Raw genomic sequence first — 19,201 nt, 5'->3', positions numbered from 1 at the left:
GAAGAGTGTGTCTGTATGAGGACTGGGGGGTAGGGCTGGACCCACCTGGACAGTATACTTTAAAGTGAAGATTAGACTTCTGATCAGAGATTCACCTGGGAGTTTTTCAGAAATGCAGATTACCGTGCCACTTCTTTATGTCCTCAGTTGTGATCTCCCCAGAGTAGGACTTGGGAAACTATTTTTACAAGTCAAGTGGTTTAGATAGGGGATTCTTATTCAGTCTGAAGGTTTTTTTTTTTTTTTTTTTTTTTTAAGTTAAGATTTTAATTTGAAAGAGTGAGTGAGTGAGAGAGAGAGAGTGAGAGAGAGAGATCATCCATCTGTTGGTTTACTCCTCAGGTGGCTACAACAGTTAGGGCTGAAGCCAGGAGCCAGAAGCTTCATTCAGGTCTCCCAAGTGGATGCAGAGGCTCAAGCACTTGGGCCATCTTCCACTGCTTTTCCCAGGCCACAGCAGGGAACTGGATCAGAAGTGGAGCAGCCGGGACATTAATAGCAGTGATATGGGATGCCGGCATTGCAGACGCTATGATGTTGGCCCCTTAGCCTGAAGATTGAGAACAATTGAATAGAGAAAATGTGAAATGTTGAGTCAATGCTTCAGACTGTCCCACAGGAAGCCAGTAAAAATATTAAAATAAACATCACTGTTCATGTCTAGTAAGTTTAAAAACAAGTAAAGTGGAAGAAAAATCAACAGTGAATCAATTTGTTTCCCTTTTGCTTTGTTTCTTACATATTTATATTTGGAATAATTTGGCATATGTCTTATTATCCCTTTTTCCTGGTGTGGTAGCACTGGTAGGGACTGGGTTTTGGCTGTGACATGATTGGCTCAATATAAATGTAGCAGACCAGTCTTAAGAACAAATTTAAGTACATTTTGTGAATTAGTATTTTCAAAACTAGAAATATGTCGTAAGCTGATTTCAAATAGCCTTTGCATATAAGGGATCTATAGAAAGTTCATGGTAGGTGTGGTCATTGTGGTGCAGTGGGTTAAACTGCCACTTGGAATGAATGCCTGCATTCCACATCCGAGTGCCAGTTCCTAGCCTGGCTACTCTGTGCTTCTGATCCAGCTTCTTGCTGTTGTATCCTGCGAGGCAGCAGACTCAAATGCTTGGACCCTTGCCACACGTGTGGGAGACGCAGATGCAGTTGTTGGCTTCAGCCTGGCCCAACCTCAGCTGTTGCATGTATTTTGGAAGTAAATCAGGGGATGGAAGCTCTCCCTCTCTCTCTCTCTCTGTCTCTCTCGCTCTCTCTGTCTCTCTGTCTCTCTCGCTCTCTCTGTCTCTCTGTCTCTCTCTGTCTCTCTCGCTCTGTCTCTCTGTCTCTCTGTCTCTCTGTCTCTGTCTCTCTGTCTCTCTCCCTCCCTCTCTCTCTCTCTTTCTGCCTTTCACATAGGTGAAAATAAATAAATAATCATCAACAAAAAAGGTCCTGGTAAATGTGTATTATTAAAAACTGTGTATGAATTCCAAACTTTTTTTGGAAAAAAAAAAAAAAGCTTCTTATTATCTATAAAATTTTTGTAGTACCCTCATGAAAATTAGTAATCAGTAACAAATGTTTTAAATTAATGTATTTATATATATATATACTATGTGTTTCTTTATAAACAGTGATAATTCTCCTATTATCTTATATGACAAGAAGACAGCAAGCGTCACCGGGGTGGACTTGCCCACAGCCTTCTTGGCTGTCTGCACAGCTGTGTGACTAAAGGCATGCAGGGAGAGGCAGAGGTCTGTGTTGTGCTTCCTACCTGCCAGTCACACATGTACAGGGGTGTGTACCTCATGACTATTACCGCACTGCCAGTCACACATGTACAGGGGTGCAGTCACACATGTACAGGGGTGTGTACCTCATGACTGTCACCACACTGCCAGTCACACATATACAGGGGGGTGTGTACCTCATGATCGTCACCGTACTGCCAGTCACACATGTACAGGGGTGTGTACCTCATGACTGTTACCGCACTGCCAGTCACACATGTACAGGGGTGCAGTCACACATATACAGGGGTGTGTACCTCATGACTGTCACCACACTGCCAGTCACGCATATACAGGGGAGTGTGTACCTCATGATCGTCACCGTACTGCCAGTCACGCATATACAGGGGTGTGTACCTCATGACTGTTACCGCACTGCCAGTCACACAGGTATAGGGGTGTGTCACACATGTACAGGGGTGCAGTCACACATGTACAGGGGTGTGTCACACATGTACAGGGGTGTAGTCATACATGTACAGGGATGTAGTCATACATGTGCAGGAGTGTGTACCCCATGACTATCACCACACTGCTAGTCACACATGTACAGGGGTGTGTCACACATGCACAGGGTGTGTCCCCATGACCGTCACCACATTGCCATAGTGAGTGTATTCATCACTCAGAAGTTCCTGGGGCCTTCATGATTCCTCCCTCCCACCATCTTTGTCTTTGTGGAATCTTTGAAACTGTTAGGGTATAAAAGTTATATTGTTCTGAACAAAATACTAGGCAGAAAAATATTACCTTGTAGTCTAGGTTTTTTTTTTTTTTTTTTTTTTTTTTTTGACAGGAAGAGTGGACAGTGAGAGTGAGAGAGAGAGAAAGGTCTTCCTTTACCGTTGGTTCACCCTCCAATGGCTGCTGCGGCCGGCACGTTGTGGCCAGCGCACCACGCTGATCCAAAGGCAGGAGCCAGGTGCTTCTCCTGGTCTCCATGGGGTGCAGGGCCCAAGCACCTGGGCCATTCTCCACTGCACTCCCGGGCCACAGCAGAGAGCTGGACAGGAAGAGGAGCTACCGGGACAGAATCCGGCGCCCCGACCGGGACTAGAACCCGGGGTACTGGTGCCGCAGGCAGAGGATTAGCGTAGTGAGCCGTGGTGCCAGCCTAGGTTTTTTTTCCTTTTTCTTTTGAATGAAATTATGTTTTTGAGAAAGAGTGAAAGATAGTGGGGAGAGAGAGAGGTTGAGAGAGAACTCACGTGCTCTATCCATGGGGTCACTCCCCAAATGCCCACAACAGCTGGGCTAGGCTGGGGCTGAAGCTGGAAGTTGGGAATGTGATCCAGTCTTCCCACATGGGTGGCAGGAACCGATTACTTGAGCCGTCACTGCTGCCTCCCAGGGTCTGCGTTAGCAGGAAGCTGGAGTCAGGAGCTGAAGCTGGGATTGAACCTGGGAACTCCGGCATGAGACATGAGTGCCTAACCATCCTTGTCTTCCTTCTTTCATTCATTATTGAAGGAGACAGACACGCACACAGAGTGCCGCCTTCTGCTGCTCACTCCCGAGACGCCTGAGTGGTCAGGAGTGGGTCTGGCTAAAGCCAGGAGCTGGTAACTCAATCCAGGTCTCCCGTATAGGTAGCAGGATGCAACAACTTGAGTGGTTGGTCTGCTGCCTCCCAGGGTGTGCATCAGCAGGAAGCATGGAACCGGGGGTGGAGCTGGGTCCTCCAGAGGCTGTGGACATCCTAACGACTGGGCCAGATGCATGCCCTTGTTGTCTTGGTGGCTTGCCAGAGATGTATTCTTTGATGTATTCTTTACAACTTTAGAGGAGCAGACATTATCTTAGAACAGATCATCTTGAAAAAGTAGACAAGAAATGACGTTTTCAGAAAGGCTGAGTGGTGGAGATGGGGAGAGGAGGGCAGGGTGCCTCCTGCACCCGCGCTGAGTGAGTCACAGACAGGAGAACCAAGTGCTTCTCTCTCTAATAGATGGCATTGCTGCCATGAACTAACGTGGATTCTAACAGGAAATGGAGTAATAGCAGCATAATCCCTGCTTAACTGAAGGCTAATCTTAGCTCAAGTGCAGTTCATTCTAGTGAATTGTCTGTTTTATTGAATAGTATGCTGGTGGTTTATTTATTTACATTTATAGATTAAAAATAATAAATTTTGCCCCATCACTATAATCAGCTTTTGGCTGGGCATTTCTTTTTAATTGTAGAATACATTTGCTGAGGTTAGTGTCTGCTGCAGAAGCATTATGTAATGTTGTTAATAGACATTTTGTAAAGAATTAGTAAAATGTATAGCATTCTGTTTTAATGGATTTCTTGAACGATCTCCTTTTAGCTTCTCAGACTCTTTGCATTTTCTTGGCTCTTTATTCATTTCTGTCCAGTTCTTCTATGTACTTTTTTTTCCAAAGTAATATGCTTGAGGTGAGAATGGCTGTATTTCTGTCATAATTTAACCTTATTGAAATGATGGTCTTCTTTTCTGTGAGACATTAAACAATTACCTGTGCTTGCAAATGCTGCTCCTTACCCCCCCCCAAAAAAAAAAAGATAAAACATTTTTTATTTATTTTAGTTATTTGAGAGAGAGAAAAAGAGAAATCTGCCATCTGGTAGTGTACTCCCCAAACGCCTGTGGTGGCTGGGCCGGGGCTAGGCTGAAGCCAGAAGCTGGGAACTTGATCCAACGCCCTCAGGTAGGTGGCAGGAACCCAGCAAACCGAAGCTGTCCCTGCTGCCTCACTGGGGACTGGAACCCAGTTGTTGTGACATGGAATGGGGGGGTCCTGAGTGGCATTAGCCAGTGTCTACCTCCCACCCCAGCCCTCCCCCATCGCAAAGAAAAAAAGATTTTAAATAGAGTACCAGTTGAGTTGATTGGAAGGTACAACAATATAAAATGGCCAGATGGAGCTCACCTGGGTGAGAATATCCCTGTAGGAGCACTCCTCGCGAGGGTGACACTTGATGTGCCCCTTCAGTCACATAACTCGCAGTGTGGCAGCCTGGTTTCCCAGAGTTAGAGGTAGCTTGTCAGCTGTCCTTGCACCTTCAGGTTCTGGGATTGACTGGGATTTTTGAACGTTTTCTTTTCGATATAGTTAGTTACATAAAGAAACAAAATGTGCTTTCAACAAGTCTACCTAGGGCTGACTGGCCTTCTCCTGCACTTGTGTGTCTTGAGGATCTGTCGGGATAATGGAGAGCCCTCAGCCTGTCCATACACCGGTGTGTCCATCAGTAGCTGCCTGTGGGCCTCACGGGAGGAGGTGGAGGCTTCTGAGGGAGAAGAAGATGGGCAATTTTGGATCTGGAGGCACTGCTGTCTGAGGCCTGGGATTTTGGCCAATAGGTAGGAGCTTTGAGAGAGGAACCAAAGTTTCACCTTGGGCCAGGCCTTGGGGCAGAGGAAAGCTATTGAAATCCAGTAGTAAGCCGGCGCTGCGGCTCACTAGGCTAATCTTCTGCCTTGCGGCGCCGGCACACCGGGTTCTAGTCCTGGTCGGGGCACCAGATTCTGTCCTGGTTGCCCCTCTTCCAGGCCAGCTCTCTGCTGTTGCCCTGGGAATGCAGTGGAGGATGGCCCAAGTTCTTGGGCCCTGCACCGCAGGGAGACCAGGAGAAGCACCTGGCTCCTGCCATCGGATCAGCGCGGTGCGCTGGCCGCAGCGCGCCGGCCGCGGCGGCCATTGGAGGGTGAACCAACGGCAAAAAGGAAGACCTTTCTCTCTGTCTCTCTCTCTCACTGTCCATTCTGCCTGTCCAAAAAACAAAACAAAAACAAAAACACAACAACAACAACAAAAAAAGAAATCCAGTAGTAAACCCTAAGAAGTCAAGAGTGGAAGCGACACTAATGCTTTTGAGATAAATAGGCAGATGTTAGCTATAAATGCTGCTTGTGGCATTGTTTCTATGGGAAAATGGATGTGGACTATGGACCTGTCTCAGGAGACAGTTGTGTCCAGAGACTCAGCTCGTTCTGTGGTTGGAGTGAAGTCAGTTGCTCTCCAGGGGTGCACTGTGCCTTGATGGCTTCCAGCTTTCTTCCTTTCCAGGACCCCTGGCCCTGGGGACCAGGGGAAACCCCTAGTGGTCTGTACCCCCCTCCCCCAGCAGCAGACTCATTGTAGAAAGTATTAAGTTAAAATACTTCACAGATGTTTTTGGGATTATGTGTGTTATCATTTGTTGGCATGTTTTCATCCGTAGCAGATTTGTCATATATAAGAAATTAGGTAAGGAGATGGACATTACGCTCGTGGAGTGATGTGTGAGAACTTGGTTGGAAGAGCAGTCCCTGGCCACATGCAGGGTACACCATGTCCTGGGGTCCTGGGGTCTGAAACGCTGGGCAGGGACTAAGCTGGTAGAAAATTTGGGCTAATGGTTTTTGAGAGTTGCTGAATTTTAAAAATGATTTACAAGACTTTTAAAAAGCATTTGTGAGGGGTCTTCAAAAAGGTCACAGAAAATGTATTATGGAAAAAATGTTTTGCACCAAAATAAATCTTATAATTCCATTTTCCACAAACCATTTGAAGCCCCCTTGTGTAAGTTCTTTATCATTTTATTATTAAAATTGTTATCTGATCCATACACATTTTGGTAATGAAGGGGGTACATTTGATCTGAAATGTACCCCCTTCATTACCAAAATGTGTATGGATCAGATAACAATTTAGGCATGCTTTTTCTCCTTTTTAATAGAAAATATTTTAGAAAAATAAAACGACACATTACACTGCTGACTTCTTGGTGTTTGTTCTTACAAACATGCTGAAGTGATCTAAATAATGATGCTACTAAAACAACGTATGCTGCATTGTTTTGATGAGGTATTGATTGCTTCTGTAGTGTGCAGAATTGCTTGCATGCCTCCCAGCAATGAACACATGTGTGACGGACTTTATGTGAGATGAGCAATCCAGAGAAATGAGATGCTGGTTTACTTTTCAGTAGCTGTGCAGTGTAGGACCGTGGCCTCGGGTACTCATGCGCTGGTGTGGGGGCATGAGGCTCTGCTCTGCAGGGTGTTGACAAAGCCTAGGAAGAGGAGCAGCAGTCTGGCATCCTGGAGTCTGTTTATTGATTGATTGCCATAAGCCATGAGAACAAATAGTCTGTTCCTTTTAATAAAATGCTTTTGGGCAGTTGTCTGTAGTGTACAAGTATTTCTGGAATTTGATTTTAACAAGATTATCTAAATGTTAGCTGTTGTGGGGCAGAACTGAGCTCAGAGAATGGAAGGAGAAATAGCAGATAGGGGCTGTCTTAAGAATGGTAACTCAACCTAGTTCTTCTGTCGCTAGTTATGCTCCCAGTTATGGTCATCTGTGGCAGTTATCTTTCACATTGCTTTTTAGAATATGCTGTCCAGTAAGCATTAAGGAATTTGGGCCCCAAAAGTTGGGAACGTAGCTGCTCAAGCTTTGTTTTCCGAGAGGAGATGCCAAACGTGATTATATTATGATACTATTCATTTTATTCATTAGCGAAATGAATATAGAATTATTTGCTGTAACTATTAGTTGTACTTAACTATAATGCAAAGTTGAATAAGTTTGTCATAATTTAAGTGGTAGCTACATGTTTCCAAACAAAGCCTCAGCTCTTTCCGTTCTTTGTAAAAATGTGAATTACTCTAGTTTGTTTATAGGGAAAGTGAGTAAATAGTAATATTTGTTGAAGAAATGAAGCCTGTGAGATACTCCCCCCCCCCCCCCCCGTAGATATTCTTTGTTAAGCTTCTGTTAACTCTGTGATTCCAGTAGAACTAGCAGGTTACTTTGCTTTAAATGTCTTTTTCCCCTGTGCAGTGAGAGTTGAATGTGCGAACAGAGCCTAATAGATAGTTACACAGTTTATTTTATCATGTATCACTTTATTGCTGTCTTCTAGAACATTGTTATACTAAATGTTCCAATAATGGAAATTTTATGCAGCTACTTCAAATGAAACAAATTTGCAAAAACTCAATTTTGGAACTCATTCCTTGAGGAGAGGGAAAAAAAACTCACCATGCTGTGACCAAATTAGATTTCTGATATGTTGGCAACTTATCAAACACTGTCATTTCCAGAATGTATGGTGTGGGGTCCAATTGAAAAACCAGTACTTCCTAATCACTTTCAATTGGAGATATTTTGAGTTTTAATATGGTTGAATGGTTAAATTTTTAGAAAAATTTTCTTGGTAACAGGTAATTAAAATGTAGATTTGTACCTAAATAGAAATGGTTCCACACGGAACCAGGAATGCTGTGTTCAATTGCGTGGGTTCTTCTTTTCAAGAGCTGATTTGACATTCTCGGAGATGTCAGTTGTACTCACTGGAGCTCCTTTGTTTTGCAGAGATCATGATGCAGCCGTCCTTTTGGATTTCTTTTTAATAATGTGTGACCCTTCACCTTTGATCCCCTGACCTGCATTACCTTGGTAACCATTTCATTTTTTAATTTAATTTCATTTTTTAATTTTGGTGTACAAGCTGTAACATTTCATCTCTCAAAGTGTAACACGCTGATTTCCTCAAATAGAGATACCCCTTTGAGTGATAAATTTGCAAAATGCTGTCTTCATTTTCTGTATTAAAATTCATTTCAGTTTTAAAAATAAAGTGTAATCTGTGTTTTCATCCTTTTAAAATTTAAGTTTAATGAATGCATTTCCCCATACAATATATTTCCTTTTTATTCATGTTTTGTAGAAGCTGAATGAACTTGTTTATATAGAACTCACACACACCCAGGATCCCCATAATCTCTCCTCTCTTACACACACACACACACACCCACCCATCGTCTTTGTAGAGCACTGTCTTTGTACAGCAACTTGTCTTTCTGTTGGAAATACAAGGGTGGTTAAAAAAGTTTGTGGAAAATGGAGTTAAGTTGTTTGGGTGTAAAAACTTTTTGAAATCCATGTATACGAGGACTTTTTAAAAGGTCCATGGAAAATATGTATTATGTAAAAACTATGCATGGATTTCAAATTTTTCACCAAAATTTTTGCACCAAAATAAACTTTAAAATTTCCATTTTTCGAAACTTTCTGAAATTTCCTCATAGTAGCAACTTGATTTCATTCATCTTAGCTGCCACAGTCTTGCATTCCCAGATTGTATTTTATATTCTCAAATGTGATTAAGGAAAAATGTTCAGACTTTTAATTTCTTTCAAGGGCTAGAAGAATAAAGTTGTCTCATTACCAAAATTCATTCCCTTCCCCTTTAATATTTTATTTCTTCATTTGAGGCATAAGAATAAGTAACATTTACATCATGACCAAAGAATACTTGTATCTCTGCTGAAGCCTGGTCAGTCAGCTCTGATTGTCTGTATACCAACTGATTTACACCATGTGCTATTTCATGACTGGTTTTCAAACTATGCAATTTTTATTGTATTATTCTTTTCAGAAAGCAAACCAAAATCAAAAAATAAAAATAAAACTTAATTCTTTGAACTGGCAAAATATTCCTAAGAAATCAAGATCTTGAAAAAAATCATGTGGAATCTCTTAACATGGCCCGCTGAAGCAGATTATTTTTTAAGTGTCTCATTATTTTATTCTCTAGCATTTAATGCTGATGTTTTAATTGCACACAGCTGAAACTGCTAAATGAGCACTGGAATGGATTTAAGTCCTCTCTGAGCTTTGTTGATACCTATAAAAGTTTATATCATTCATTAGAACCACAGATTAAAATTAGTCGTGGTGAGCTGTTCATTGGCTAGTGGAACTCTCATGAATGCTTGTTCAGGCTCACAAGCTTGTTTGTGCCTCTTATACCTGGAAAGGTGCCTTTGTCCTATTCAGTATCTTTCCATAGCATTGCAAAATATCAGAGGTGAGAAATACAGATAGATAAAGCATCCTATGATAGCCAAGACCCTGTGTTTACAAATGTCCCTATACTTGAGAGAAACTTGCCGAACCTTGAATTTTAAGGTGATTTTTTTTTTTATAATAGTGCTTTTCACAGTTGTACAGGAATATTTTCCAGATCTTTTGACTTGTTCCACCTCAGATGTGTCCCACAATTGTTCCTTTGGTACCTTGTCCTTCCTGCCCCGAAGGAACGGCGTGTGACTCCATGTCCACGGTACAGAGTCGCAGGGCTGCAGAGGGCCCAGACTGTTGGCTCCACTCTTGTGAGCAGTGAGCTTTCTGATGGTCCCCTGCAGAGTCACAGCTCCTCTAACAAAAGCAGCTCCCCTGTGGGCTGCCGTCTACTCCTGAGATGGTCAGATTCATAAGTCCAGTAGGAGCTGAAGAGACATTGATAGGCACAGAAGAAAAATGTCTTTACTGCTGTATTTTGTGATTAGATCAATTAGATTGTCTTTGAAGTGCTTTGCTTCATATGTTCTATGATAACCTAATCATTCTAATATAGCACATGGACGCGCTTATGGCATTTTCTACAGATATTGCTCACTTGGCTGGATTTCTCGTCCGCTGAAAGCCGTGTGGGCGCCATGTCTGTGAGCACGAGTCACTGAGCAAGCCTTGTCTGGGAGTCAGGCCTGCTCTGGACTCTTGAGATCTCTGGATGTGTTGTTGGTGCTGGGAAGGTAGTCACAAAAACTAAAACACCCAGAATGCAAAAGACATCCATTTTAGTGTAAAAGCCATGACATTAATTGTTTGGCTTACCATCTGGGAGTTTGTAAAACATTTCACTGATGCCACTTGCTTTTTGTCCTTAGATGTAGATGCTGTCTGCTTTCAGGGTTGTCGGGAGCATAAATGAAACCTGGTGTGCCAGACACATGGAGAACGCAGAAGTAAAGTGCTTTGAAACTGAGCCTCACCTGTGATGCTGCAAGGCAGTGGTAGTGAACCCCATCCGAGGGGCCGGGACCGGAGACTCAGGAGCCAGACTGCCTTGGTTCGAATCCCCGCTCAGCCTCCTGCAAGTGGTCTGACCACTGCAGATTACCTGAACTCTCTGCACTTGAGTTTCCTCTTCTTTTTGGTGGGAATGGTGACCATAGTACCCGCTTAAAGGGTCATGGTGAGCTTTAGCTGAGTTGATGGATGCAGAGTCCTTTGAACAGTGCCTGATGTGTGGTGTGGCTGATCTGTACAGCAGAGAAACCTTGGGTGGGAGACACATGCCTTATAGAAAACCACATGACGTGGCACATATTCCTCTGTTAGTCTTCCTTTTTTTTTTTTTTTTTTTTTTAAATAAAGATGTGTTTATTTATTTAGAAGGCAGAAATACAGAGAGGCAGAGGCAGAGAGAGAGAGGTCTTCCGTCTGCTGGTTCATTCCCCAAATGGTTGCAGTGGTCGGAAATGAATTGTCAGGAGCCTCCTCCGGGTCTCTCTGTAGGGTGCAGGGGCCCAAGGACCTGGGCCATTTGCACTGCTTTCCCAGGCCACAGCCAAGAGCTGGATTGCAAGTGGAGCAGCCGGGACTCGAACCAGCGCCTGCATAGGATGCTGGTGCTATAGGCGGAAGCTTAGCCCACTATGCCACAGCACCGGCCCCCTGTTAGTCTTCTAACATTGACTTAGAGACCCTTGGGTGCTTCAGAGGGGGAACGGAATAGTTTAAGCACTTCTAGAACCAGTGCTCATTCAGGAGCATGATGTTAAAAGTGGGTTCCTAACCTTTTATGAAGGAAAGTTCAGATCATGAAGAGCTCTGTGTCCCTTTGTTTTGATAAGTTCTTTTGTTTGAGCTCTTTCTGGCTAGGGAGACACAAGGATAGAGACCCTGAGGGAGAGACCCATCTCTTCCTTTGCCCTACTTGCTCTTTGCCCTGGTTTAGCTGTCTAGCTGACTGTCAAGGAGTCAGAGTTGTAGAGGTGGTCAGAGATTTTCAGTGTCCTCTTGAGGGATGTTCTGCTCTCTCTGTAAGAGTATGTATCACATGTTGTTCCCAGAGCTTTCTGAACATTTTAATCATTCGTATTTAGCTCGGTGATGGATGGGCTATTAACCCCAGTTTGCAGGTTACATAAACTCTCCCAGGCCCACACCCTAATAAATTGCAGAACTGGCACTTAAACCTCGGTGTTGCTCATCTCATGGCACCTGCTACCTTGCGTTTGTCTGTAGACCTGGCCAAACCTCTCACATGAAACGGTTCTGCAGTTTTGTGGCAAAGCCTCCAGCTGTGTACATCATCTTTGCTCAGCCGTCAGACCTCTTATGTCCCCGTACCCTGAGGTGCGAGTATGGCATCTGAAATGCTGCTCGGGCTGCTGCATCCCATATTGGAATGCCTGCGTTCGAGTCCCAGGCTCTGCTTCCATTCCAGCTTCCTGCTAATGTGCACGCTGAGAGATAGCAGGTGAAGACTCAAGTAGCTGGTCCCTGCTACCCACATGGGAGACCTAGATTGAGTTCCTGGCTCCCAACTCCTGGCTTCAGCCTAGCCCAGCCCTGGCTCTTGTGGCATTTGGATAGTGAAATCAGTGGGTGGAAGATCTCTATCTCTCAAATAACTTAAAAATAAAAACAATAAAAAGGGTATTTTTTTAAAAAAATAAATAAATAAACAGCATCTCTAATTTAGTAAGGCCTCTTTTGATGGCATATCTGGGTCCAGTGACACTCCCCTCCCCCAGAACCAGGCAGGCTCTGTCAAGTGAGACACATTCAGGACTGTAGCAGCAGCTTCCTCACTCCTGGCTGCGTACCTAGAACACTTAGATAGTTTTTCAGAAACTCAAGTCTCTGACTCAACCCCAAGTTTCTGATGTTTGTTCTTACAGAGGGCCATTGATCGATAGCTTTAGAAATACTGGAAGCTTGTTTTATAAAACAAGAAGAAAATAATTTGTGTACATATAGCTCTGTGCTTCTAGAATACGGACCAGTGCTATTGTATAATTTGCTATGTTGTGGGTTAAACTGGGTCTTTATGGGCCAGTTCAGTTGTTCAGTCAACAGTAACCAGTACCTTTTTGGGAAAAATCCTAGGCATCACTGTTCTTTGGAGTGAGCACTTGACTATCAGAAAAAATAGATTTGAGCATAATTATGGAGTTTAATGAAGTAGAAAGCCAGGTACTTTCTTTGTCAGTTTTACTTTCACCCACTCCTTTTTCCTTTTCTCTCTTTCTAAATAAAGTTTTAAAAGTTTATTTCGGAGGCAGAGGGAGAGAGAGACCGGCACACAAAGAACTCCCATCTGCTGGTGCACTCCCCAAGTGCCCCAGTAGCTGGGGCTGGGCCAGGCGGAAGCTGGGACTCAGGTCTCCTGTGTGTGTGTCTGACCCAAATGAGCTATCACCTGCTGCCTCCCAGTGCATGATGATGGAGGCTGGTGTCAGGAGCAGAGCCTGGGCCTGGGCCTGAGCCGGGCACCCTGATGTGGAATGTAGGTGGCCCAGTGGCATCCTAACCACTGGGCTGAATGCTTGCCCTTCCTCTTCTCTGTTAAAGCCTTTGTTTTTCCATTTCTGTCTCCTCTCTTATCTCCTCCATGGTTCCTCTTCTTGCTCTTTTTCTCTTCTGGGTGTTTGTAGTGTATATGTCATCAGACCGTAAAGTACCCACAATCTTATGGGTGCCTAGGGCATAGCAGGTGTTGAATTTTTCAATGGTTTTCAATTTGTCTTGGTATCTTATTTTTCAAAGCAGTAGGCTCTACCCCTCACCCCCACCCCTGCCTGAACATTGGCAGGATTTGGGATCTTTCCTACGTTGAGTGGTTTATCTGGAAAATTTAGATTGTTTAGTTTCATGGATTTAAGTGGGTTGAGAAATGTTAGGCTTCACTCACTAGGTAGAGCGGAATCTTGGACAAGAGCAGACAGACTGGGACAGTTGTAGAGGCCCCATTAGTCGGGCGTTTTAGCATATCTGCTGCCTGGTTTTTAAGGGTTAGGAGGTCCAAGATTATCACCCTTTGTTGCTGGTGATGAGGAAGCTGAGAGGAACAGACCTTCCTCAAGCTCATGGCCAGTCTAGACTTGCACCGGGTGTATGGGGCGGTGCGGCGGGGAGCAGAGCACGCGTGAAGGCATGGATGCCTGTCATGACCGCTGCCCCCACAGATACTGGAGGAGCAGTCAGGGTAATCCTCCTCTGCGTCCCCTCCTCTCCATTTCAAGGGAACACATGACTGAAGGCTGGGTGAGTGGGAGGCCACCCAGTATGAAGGTTGGGAAGCCTTGTTTGACCTTGGAGCCCAGCAGGTTGGCCCACGTGCCAGCCAGGCTGCCTTAGGAGCCCCGTCGGCCAGCAGGTAGCAGTTAGCTGTTCCGAGGCTTTTGAGGAGAATAAAGTACACATGGGGAAGGTACGGGATGAGGTTTTTGTCATTACTTATTGAAAATCCATCCCAGCCAGAAAAGGAGCTAATGAAGAGGTCGGCAGCAGAATTGCTGCACAGGCAGGAAATAAGGGAAAACATCTCCTGTTTGCCCTCCCTCAGAACTGGTGGTGGTCACTGCGGCGTTGTGTAGCTCAGAACTGGTGGCGGTCACTGCGGTGTTGTGTAGCTCAGAACTGGTGGCGGTCACTGTGGCGTTGTGTAGCTCACTTCCACATCCCACGATTTAGACCAGGTCTTCCCGTGTACACTCACCTTTGGGAAAATGCCACATGATGAGTTGTCACACGCACCTGCCACAGAGTTCTCAGGTTTGGTTTTCCAGGCCTGTAAGTTTTCCCCTTTGAGTTGATGTTTCTGAGTGTTTACCGAGATGGCTTGATAAGGTGGGAAGAGGGTTGACACTCCTGCCCAAGATGCCGCCCTGCGCTTCTGTCAGTGGCTGCAGTTCACATGGAAGCACTTGGTAAGGTTCCTCCGCACAGTACACTCAGCAAATGCTGATTCTCTTCTCATCTCTCCTTAGCACAGGTAATTAAGAGTAGGAGCTAGTAGGTATCTTTGCAGAGATGTGTCTGTCATTTGAGTTTTAGTTACAGGTACACCAGACCAGGCAGATAGTTTTATCCCTGCATCCTGTAATCGAAGCAGCCATTGTTTTTCAGTCTTGCAGATAAGCGTAGCTGAGCGCAGCCACATGTGTGGGGTTGCACCGAAGGGGGTAGGTAGTCTTCGTAACTCCTCACAATCTAATTTTGGTAGCCTCTGTGTGATGCCAGACCCAGGGATAACACTGCAGTCTGAAATGGAAAGATAATACATCAAAGTTATGTCCCAACCAAAGCTTTTAAGCTTCAAGTCAAGGGCATTCCTACAGCCAGCTGGTAGATCACAAGGCATGTGGTTTTGTGCTAGATCACAAAAGCTGACAAAGTGTTATTTAGGATCATCAGCTAAATACAGTATTAAATTAGAGTGCTATCATCCTGATTTTTCAGGTTTTGCCACCGTATGACAATGCAGAATTGAAATGTGACTTGTGCCTGTCTGCTGGAGGTCCTTTGCTATGTCACAGTGACCTTAAAGGTCAGTCAGGCTGGCGCCGCGGCTCACTAGACTAATCTTCCACCTGCGGCGCCGGCACACCGGGTTCTAGTCCCGGTTGGGGCACCGGATTCTGTCCCTGTTGCCCCTCTTCCAGTCCAGCTCTCTGCTGTGGCTCGGGAGTGCAGTGGAGGATGGCCCAAGTTCTTGGGCCCTGCACCCGCAAGGGACACCAGGAGAAACACCTGGCTCCTGCCTTCGGATCAGCGCAGTGCGCCGGCTGCAGCGGCCATTGGAGGGTGAACCAACAGAAAAAGGAAGACCTTTCTGTCTCTCTCTCTCTCTCTCTCCCTCCTCTCTCCTCTCTCTCCCACTGTCCACTCTGCCTGTCAAAAGAAAAAAAAAGTTCAGTCAGGTAGATAATTGGAAAAAAACAAAAACCCACTCCCCACAAGGAGGGCATAACAGGAAAAAACTTCTTATCGCTTGTTAGGAATACTCTGCAACCCCACCTCACAGTGAACCCCAGGCATTTGTTCTAGTTACATCACCGTCTGGTGCAGGGGCAGGAGGTGAGGCCCATGCCAGTTCACACCTCCTTTTGGGACTCAGCTGTTTTCATAACCCCCAGGTTCATAATTCTTTACTTAGCTGTGCGCATGATTTTAGGCCCTTAATGCAGGCAGGCAGTTCCACACTGGAGCTGTGCACTGTTAATGGCAGTCCCACACTGGGGTTCTGCACTGTTAATGCAGTCCCACACTGGAGCTGTGCACTGTTAATGCAGTCCCACCCTGGAGCTGTGCACTGTTAATGGCAGTCCCACACTGGAGCTGTGCACTGTTAATGCAGTCCCACACTGGAGTTCTGCACTGTTAATGGCAGCTCCACACAGGAGTTCTAGACTGTTAATGCAGTCCCACCCTGGAGTTCTAGACTGTTAATGCAGTCCCACCCTGGAGCTGTGCACTGTTAATGTAGCTGTGTTTTCGCCACCTGCATCTGCTCATTTATGTTGGGTTTGGTAGAGCCATTATTGAGGATGTTCGTTTTTTGCTTCACAGTGAAGCATTTTAACGCGGAGGTTTGAGGTCGTTTCTGCTTTGCTGAGCAGTGGGTGACCTCACCATCCCTCTGCTTCTTTTAAAGGAGGTGTAGTGTCTTTGCTTGAAAAAGAGCTCCCCTAACCCTAAGAAGTATACAAGCATATTAAAGACCGCATCATAAAGTGGTAAAGCCCAGAAGTATTCTAACTTAATACTTGTGTAAATCAGAAACCCGGTCACACGGGGAGACACTGCAGGGCCCTGAGACCTGTGGTATCCTGTGTGGACCCTGGGTCTCACGGGTGGACAGAAGTGTGTCTGCCACTGCCTGGGGTAGGGGAGACTCAGTTACTTGGTGAGATACTCTTTGGTTTTAGAAGTCAGTTAAATGTAAGCTGCTTTGACTGAACAGTCTCTTGTTTGTGTCCAAAAAATACTGCAAGGCCTATACAGAATTGTGATAGTAGGTGTTAAGTCGGCTTTTTACGTGTGGGATTTGAACCTGACTGATGTGAAATCTCTTTCTTACTTAATTTGGTTTGAGACCTGAGCCTGTAACCTTTGCGTCTACAGCAATCTGGATGGCAGGGGTTTCTTTTGAAGGGGGATGGTTGGCGGGGTCTCGCTGCAGGGTGGGAAACAGACTTGCTTCCCCACTGAGAGGAGAAGCGTGAGCAGCTCCATCCCGAGGGGTGGGTGGGGGTGGTGGTGGCAGGTTTTCTTGCCCTTTCTGTGCTGGCCCTCCTGAAAGTTCGTGTGATGATGGGAGGAGGGTGTTCTGCCCACTCCAGAGTGACTTATATTCAAGTATTTATTCAGTAAATAGTTACTGAATGTCTAGTGCTGTGTACTGTTTTAGGTCTTTGAAATAAAGCAGTAAGTAAAACTGTTGGGGGGGACAGGAATGATAAACAATAACTAAAACAAAAACCAGTAGTAGTCACTGAATGCTTATTAGCACTCTTAACTCTTCAGAGCACTGAGGGAAGTGGGTGCTGTTTTCACTTAGACTTCACAGATGTGGAAACTGAAGTACAGAGACGTTCAATTAACTTGCTCATTGCCACGTAGCTCGTAATTGCTGCTGTTGGCATTCCAGCATTCCGTGCCGTTTTGTTTCTCTGTTTAAAAAGTGTCTAATGGTTTGTTTATTGGTTTCAAAAGAAAGAAATGTCAGGGAGAAGTAAAGCGAAGGACAGGGAGGCACAGTGAACAGTTCAGAGGGTTCCTGTGCTTGTGTGTGCGCCTGCACACGCTGGGCGTGACTTTAGCAGCTGTGTCTTCATAAGGTGATTGGCAGGAAGTGACACAGGGAACCGTGTAGACATCTGGAGTGGGGGTCTGCCAAGCAGAGGGGCAGCAGCATCAGGGCATGCAGGGAAGTGCAGGCTTGGCCGTAGTGCAGGCCGGCCAGGATAGCCAGGCGTCCAGTGTCAAGGGAGCATGGCGGGAGGAGCAGGATACGGCAGCCCACAGTCAGGCCTTTTTGAGTTTATTGTTGGGAAGGGAAGCCGTCCAAGAATTTTTGAGCAGGAAAAAGACACGTTTAAAGCCGGCGCCGCGGCTCACTAGGCTAATCCTCCGCCTAGCGGCGCCGGCACACCGGGTTCTAGTCCCGGTCGGGGCGCCGGATTCTGTCCCGGTTGCCCCTCTTCCAGGCCAGCCCTCTGCTGTGGCCCGGGAGTGCAGTGGAGGATGGCCCAGGTGCTTGGGCCCTGCACCCCATGGGAGACCAGGAAAAGCACCTGGCTCCTGGCTCCTGCCATCGGATCAGCGCGGTGCGCCGGCCGCATCGCGCTGGCCGCGGCGGCCATTGGAGGGTGAACCAACGGCAAAAGGAAGACCTTTCTCTCTGTCTCTCTCTCTCTCTCACTGTCCACTCTGCCTGTCAAAAAAAAAAAAAAAAAAAAAAAAAAGACACGTTTAAAAGGATTGCTTTGAATGTAGGGCAGAGTCCAGGGCACGGTCAGCAGTCTGCAGCCTGTGGGCCGTATCTGTGTATAGGCAGCAAGTAAGAATGCACTTTACATTTTTAAATAATTGAACAAAGTGAATAGTAATATTTTGTGTCACTTGCAAGTTATATGAAATTCACATTTCAATGTGCACTTGGCTGCGTTGTTGCTGGAGTGGAACCACACTCTGTATTGTCTGAGACTGCTCTCGAACTGCAGCAGCCAAGTGGAATTGTTGAGACAGAAGTGGCATGCTTGCTGATGTGAGATATTTACAGTTTACTCCTTGACTCTCTACAGGAAAAGTTTGCTGACTCCTGGTTTAGCGGGATGGAGTTGGGATCAGGAGACCGGGCAGGGGACGGACTACTGCAGGAGCTGGTGGTAGCTTGGACGAGGGCAGTCAGGAGTCAGGATATAGTTTGCAGGAAAAACTGTTAAGATTGTATTAAAATAGGTGGAGTCAGGGATGATGTTGGTGTTTTGCGCCAAGTAACTGGAAGAACGGTATTTCCTGTTGTGGGGCGGGGAAGACCTCAGGAGTGGCAGGGGTCAGGAGAACACATGTGTTGACTCTAAGGCACCAGTTGGAGTTGTCGAATAGCTGGCCACACGTGTGAGTGTGGTGGAGGGAAGAGGCTTCGACTTCTGAGTGTTTTCAGCTTGTAGAAATAGTTCTTCAGTCCTGTAGGGGTGTATACAGAGTGAAGTCTGAACATGGAGCTGGGGCGCCCAGCGTGAAGAGGAAGGGAGGAGAAGGAAGCGAGGGAGAATGAGAAGCAGCTGGAGAAGGAAAACCAGGAGCCTGGGCTGTGGGTGAGTGTTGGCTTGGGCTCGACAGCATGGCGTCGTTGCTGGCTTCGAGGAGCCTGTGAGCGAAGTGCTGGGGACACTAGCCTGATGTCGCTGGTTTAAGCAGGAAGTGGAGCCCGTGCCCTGAGGTGTTCTGTTTTCTGTAGCCTAAGTGCAGGCCAGGGGAGGGCTGAAAGATTCTGAGGGATTTCTTGCCTTATTTTAAATTCAAGTGATAGCTCCTGGAATCAGGGTTGGGGCAAGATTTCTAAGTTAGGGTAAAGTATGAGAACACAGG

At 45.8% G+C, this 19,201-nt stretch overlaps 1 protein-coding gene across 18 annotated transcripts in view; it reads left to right on the top strand.

Moving 5' to 3' along the window:
• Nucleotides 1-19,201, top strand: part of CAMTA1 (calmodulin binding transcription activator 1) — an 843,852-nt gene that overhangs the window by 78,319 nt on the left and 746,332 nt on the right. Inside the window, exon 3 of one of the 18 annotated variants that reach the window (XM_070079354.2) lies at nt 8,120-8,203. The exons of the other annotated variants lie outside the window; for them this stretch is intronic. The gene's annotated coding sequence lies outside the window, so the exon portion shown is untranslated. The remainder of the gene's footprint in view (nt 1-8,119; nt 8,204-19,201) is intronic. 18 annotated transcript variants of the gene reach the window in all.

Source organism: Oryctolagus cuniculus, chromosome 7 (genome assembly GCF_051225735.1).
Source record: "Oryctolagus cuniculus isolate XC-2025 breed Fujian yellow rabbit chromosome 7, ASM5122573v1, whole genome shotgun sequence".
NCBI classification, from domain to species: Eukaryota; Metazoa; Chordata; class Mammalia; order Lagomorpha; family Leporidae; genus Oryctolagus; species Oryctolagus cuniculus.
The sequence above is the reverse complement of the archived record's forward strand: the minus strand, read 5'-3'. Positions and strand labels throughout refer to the sequence as shown.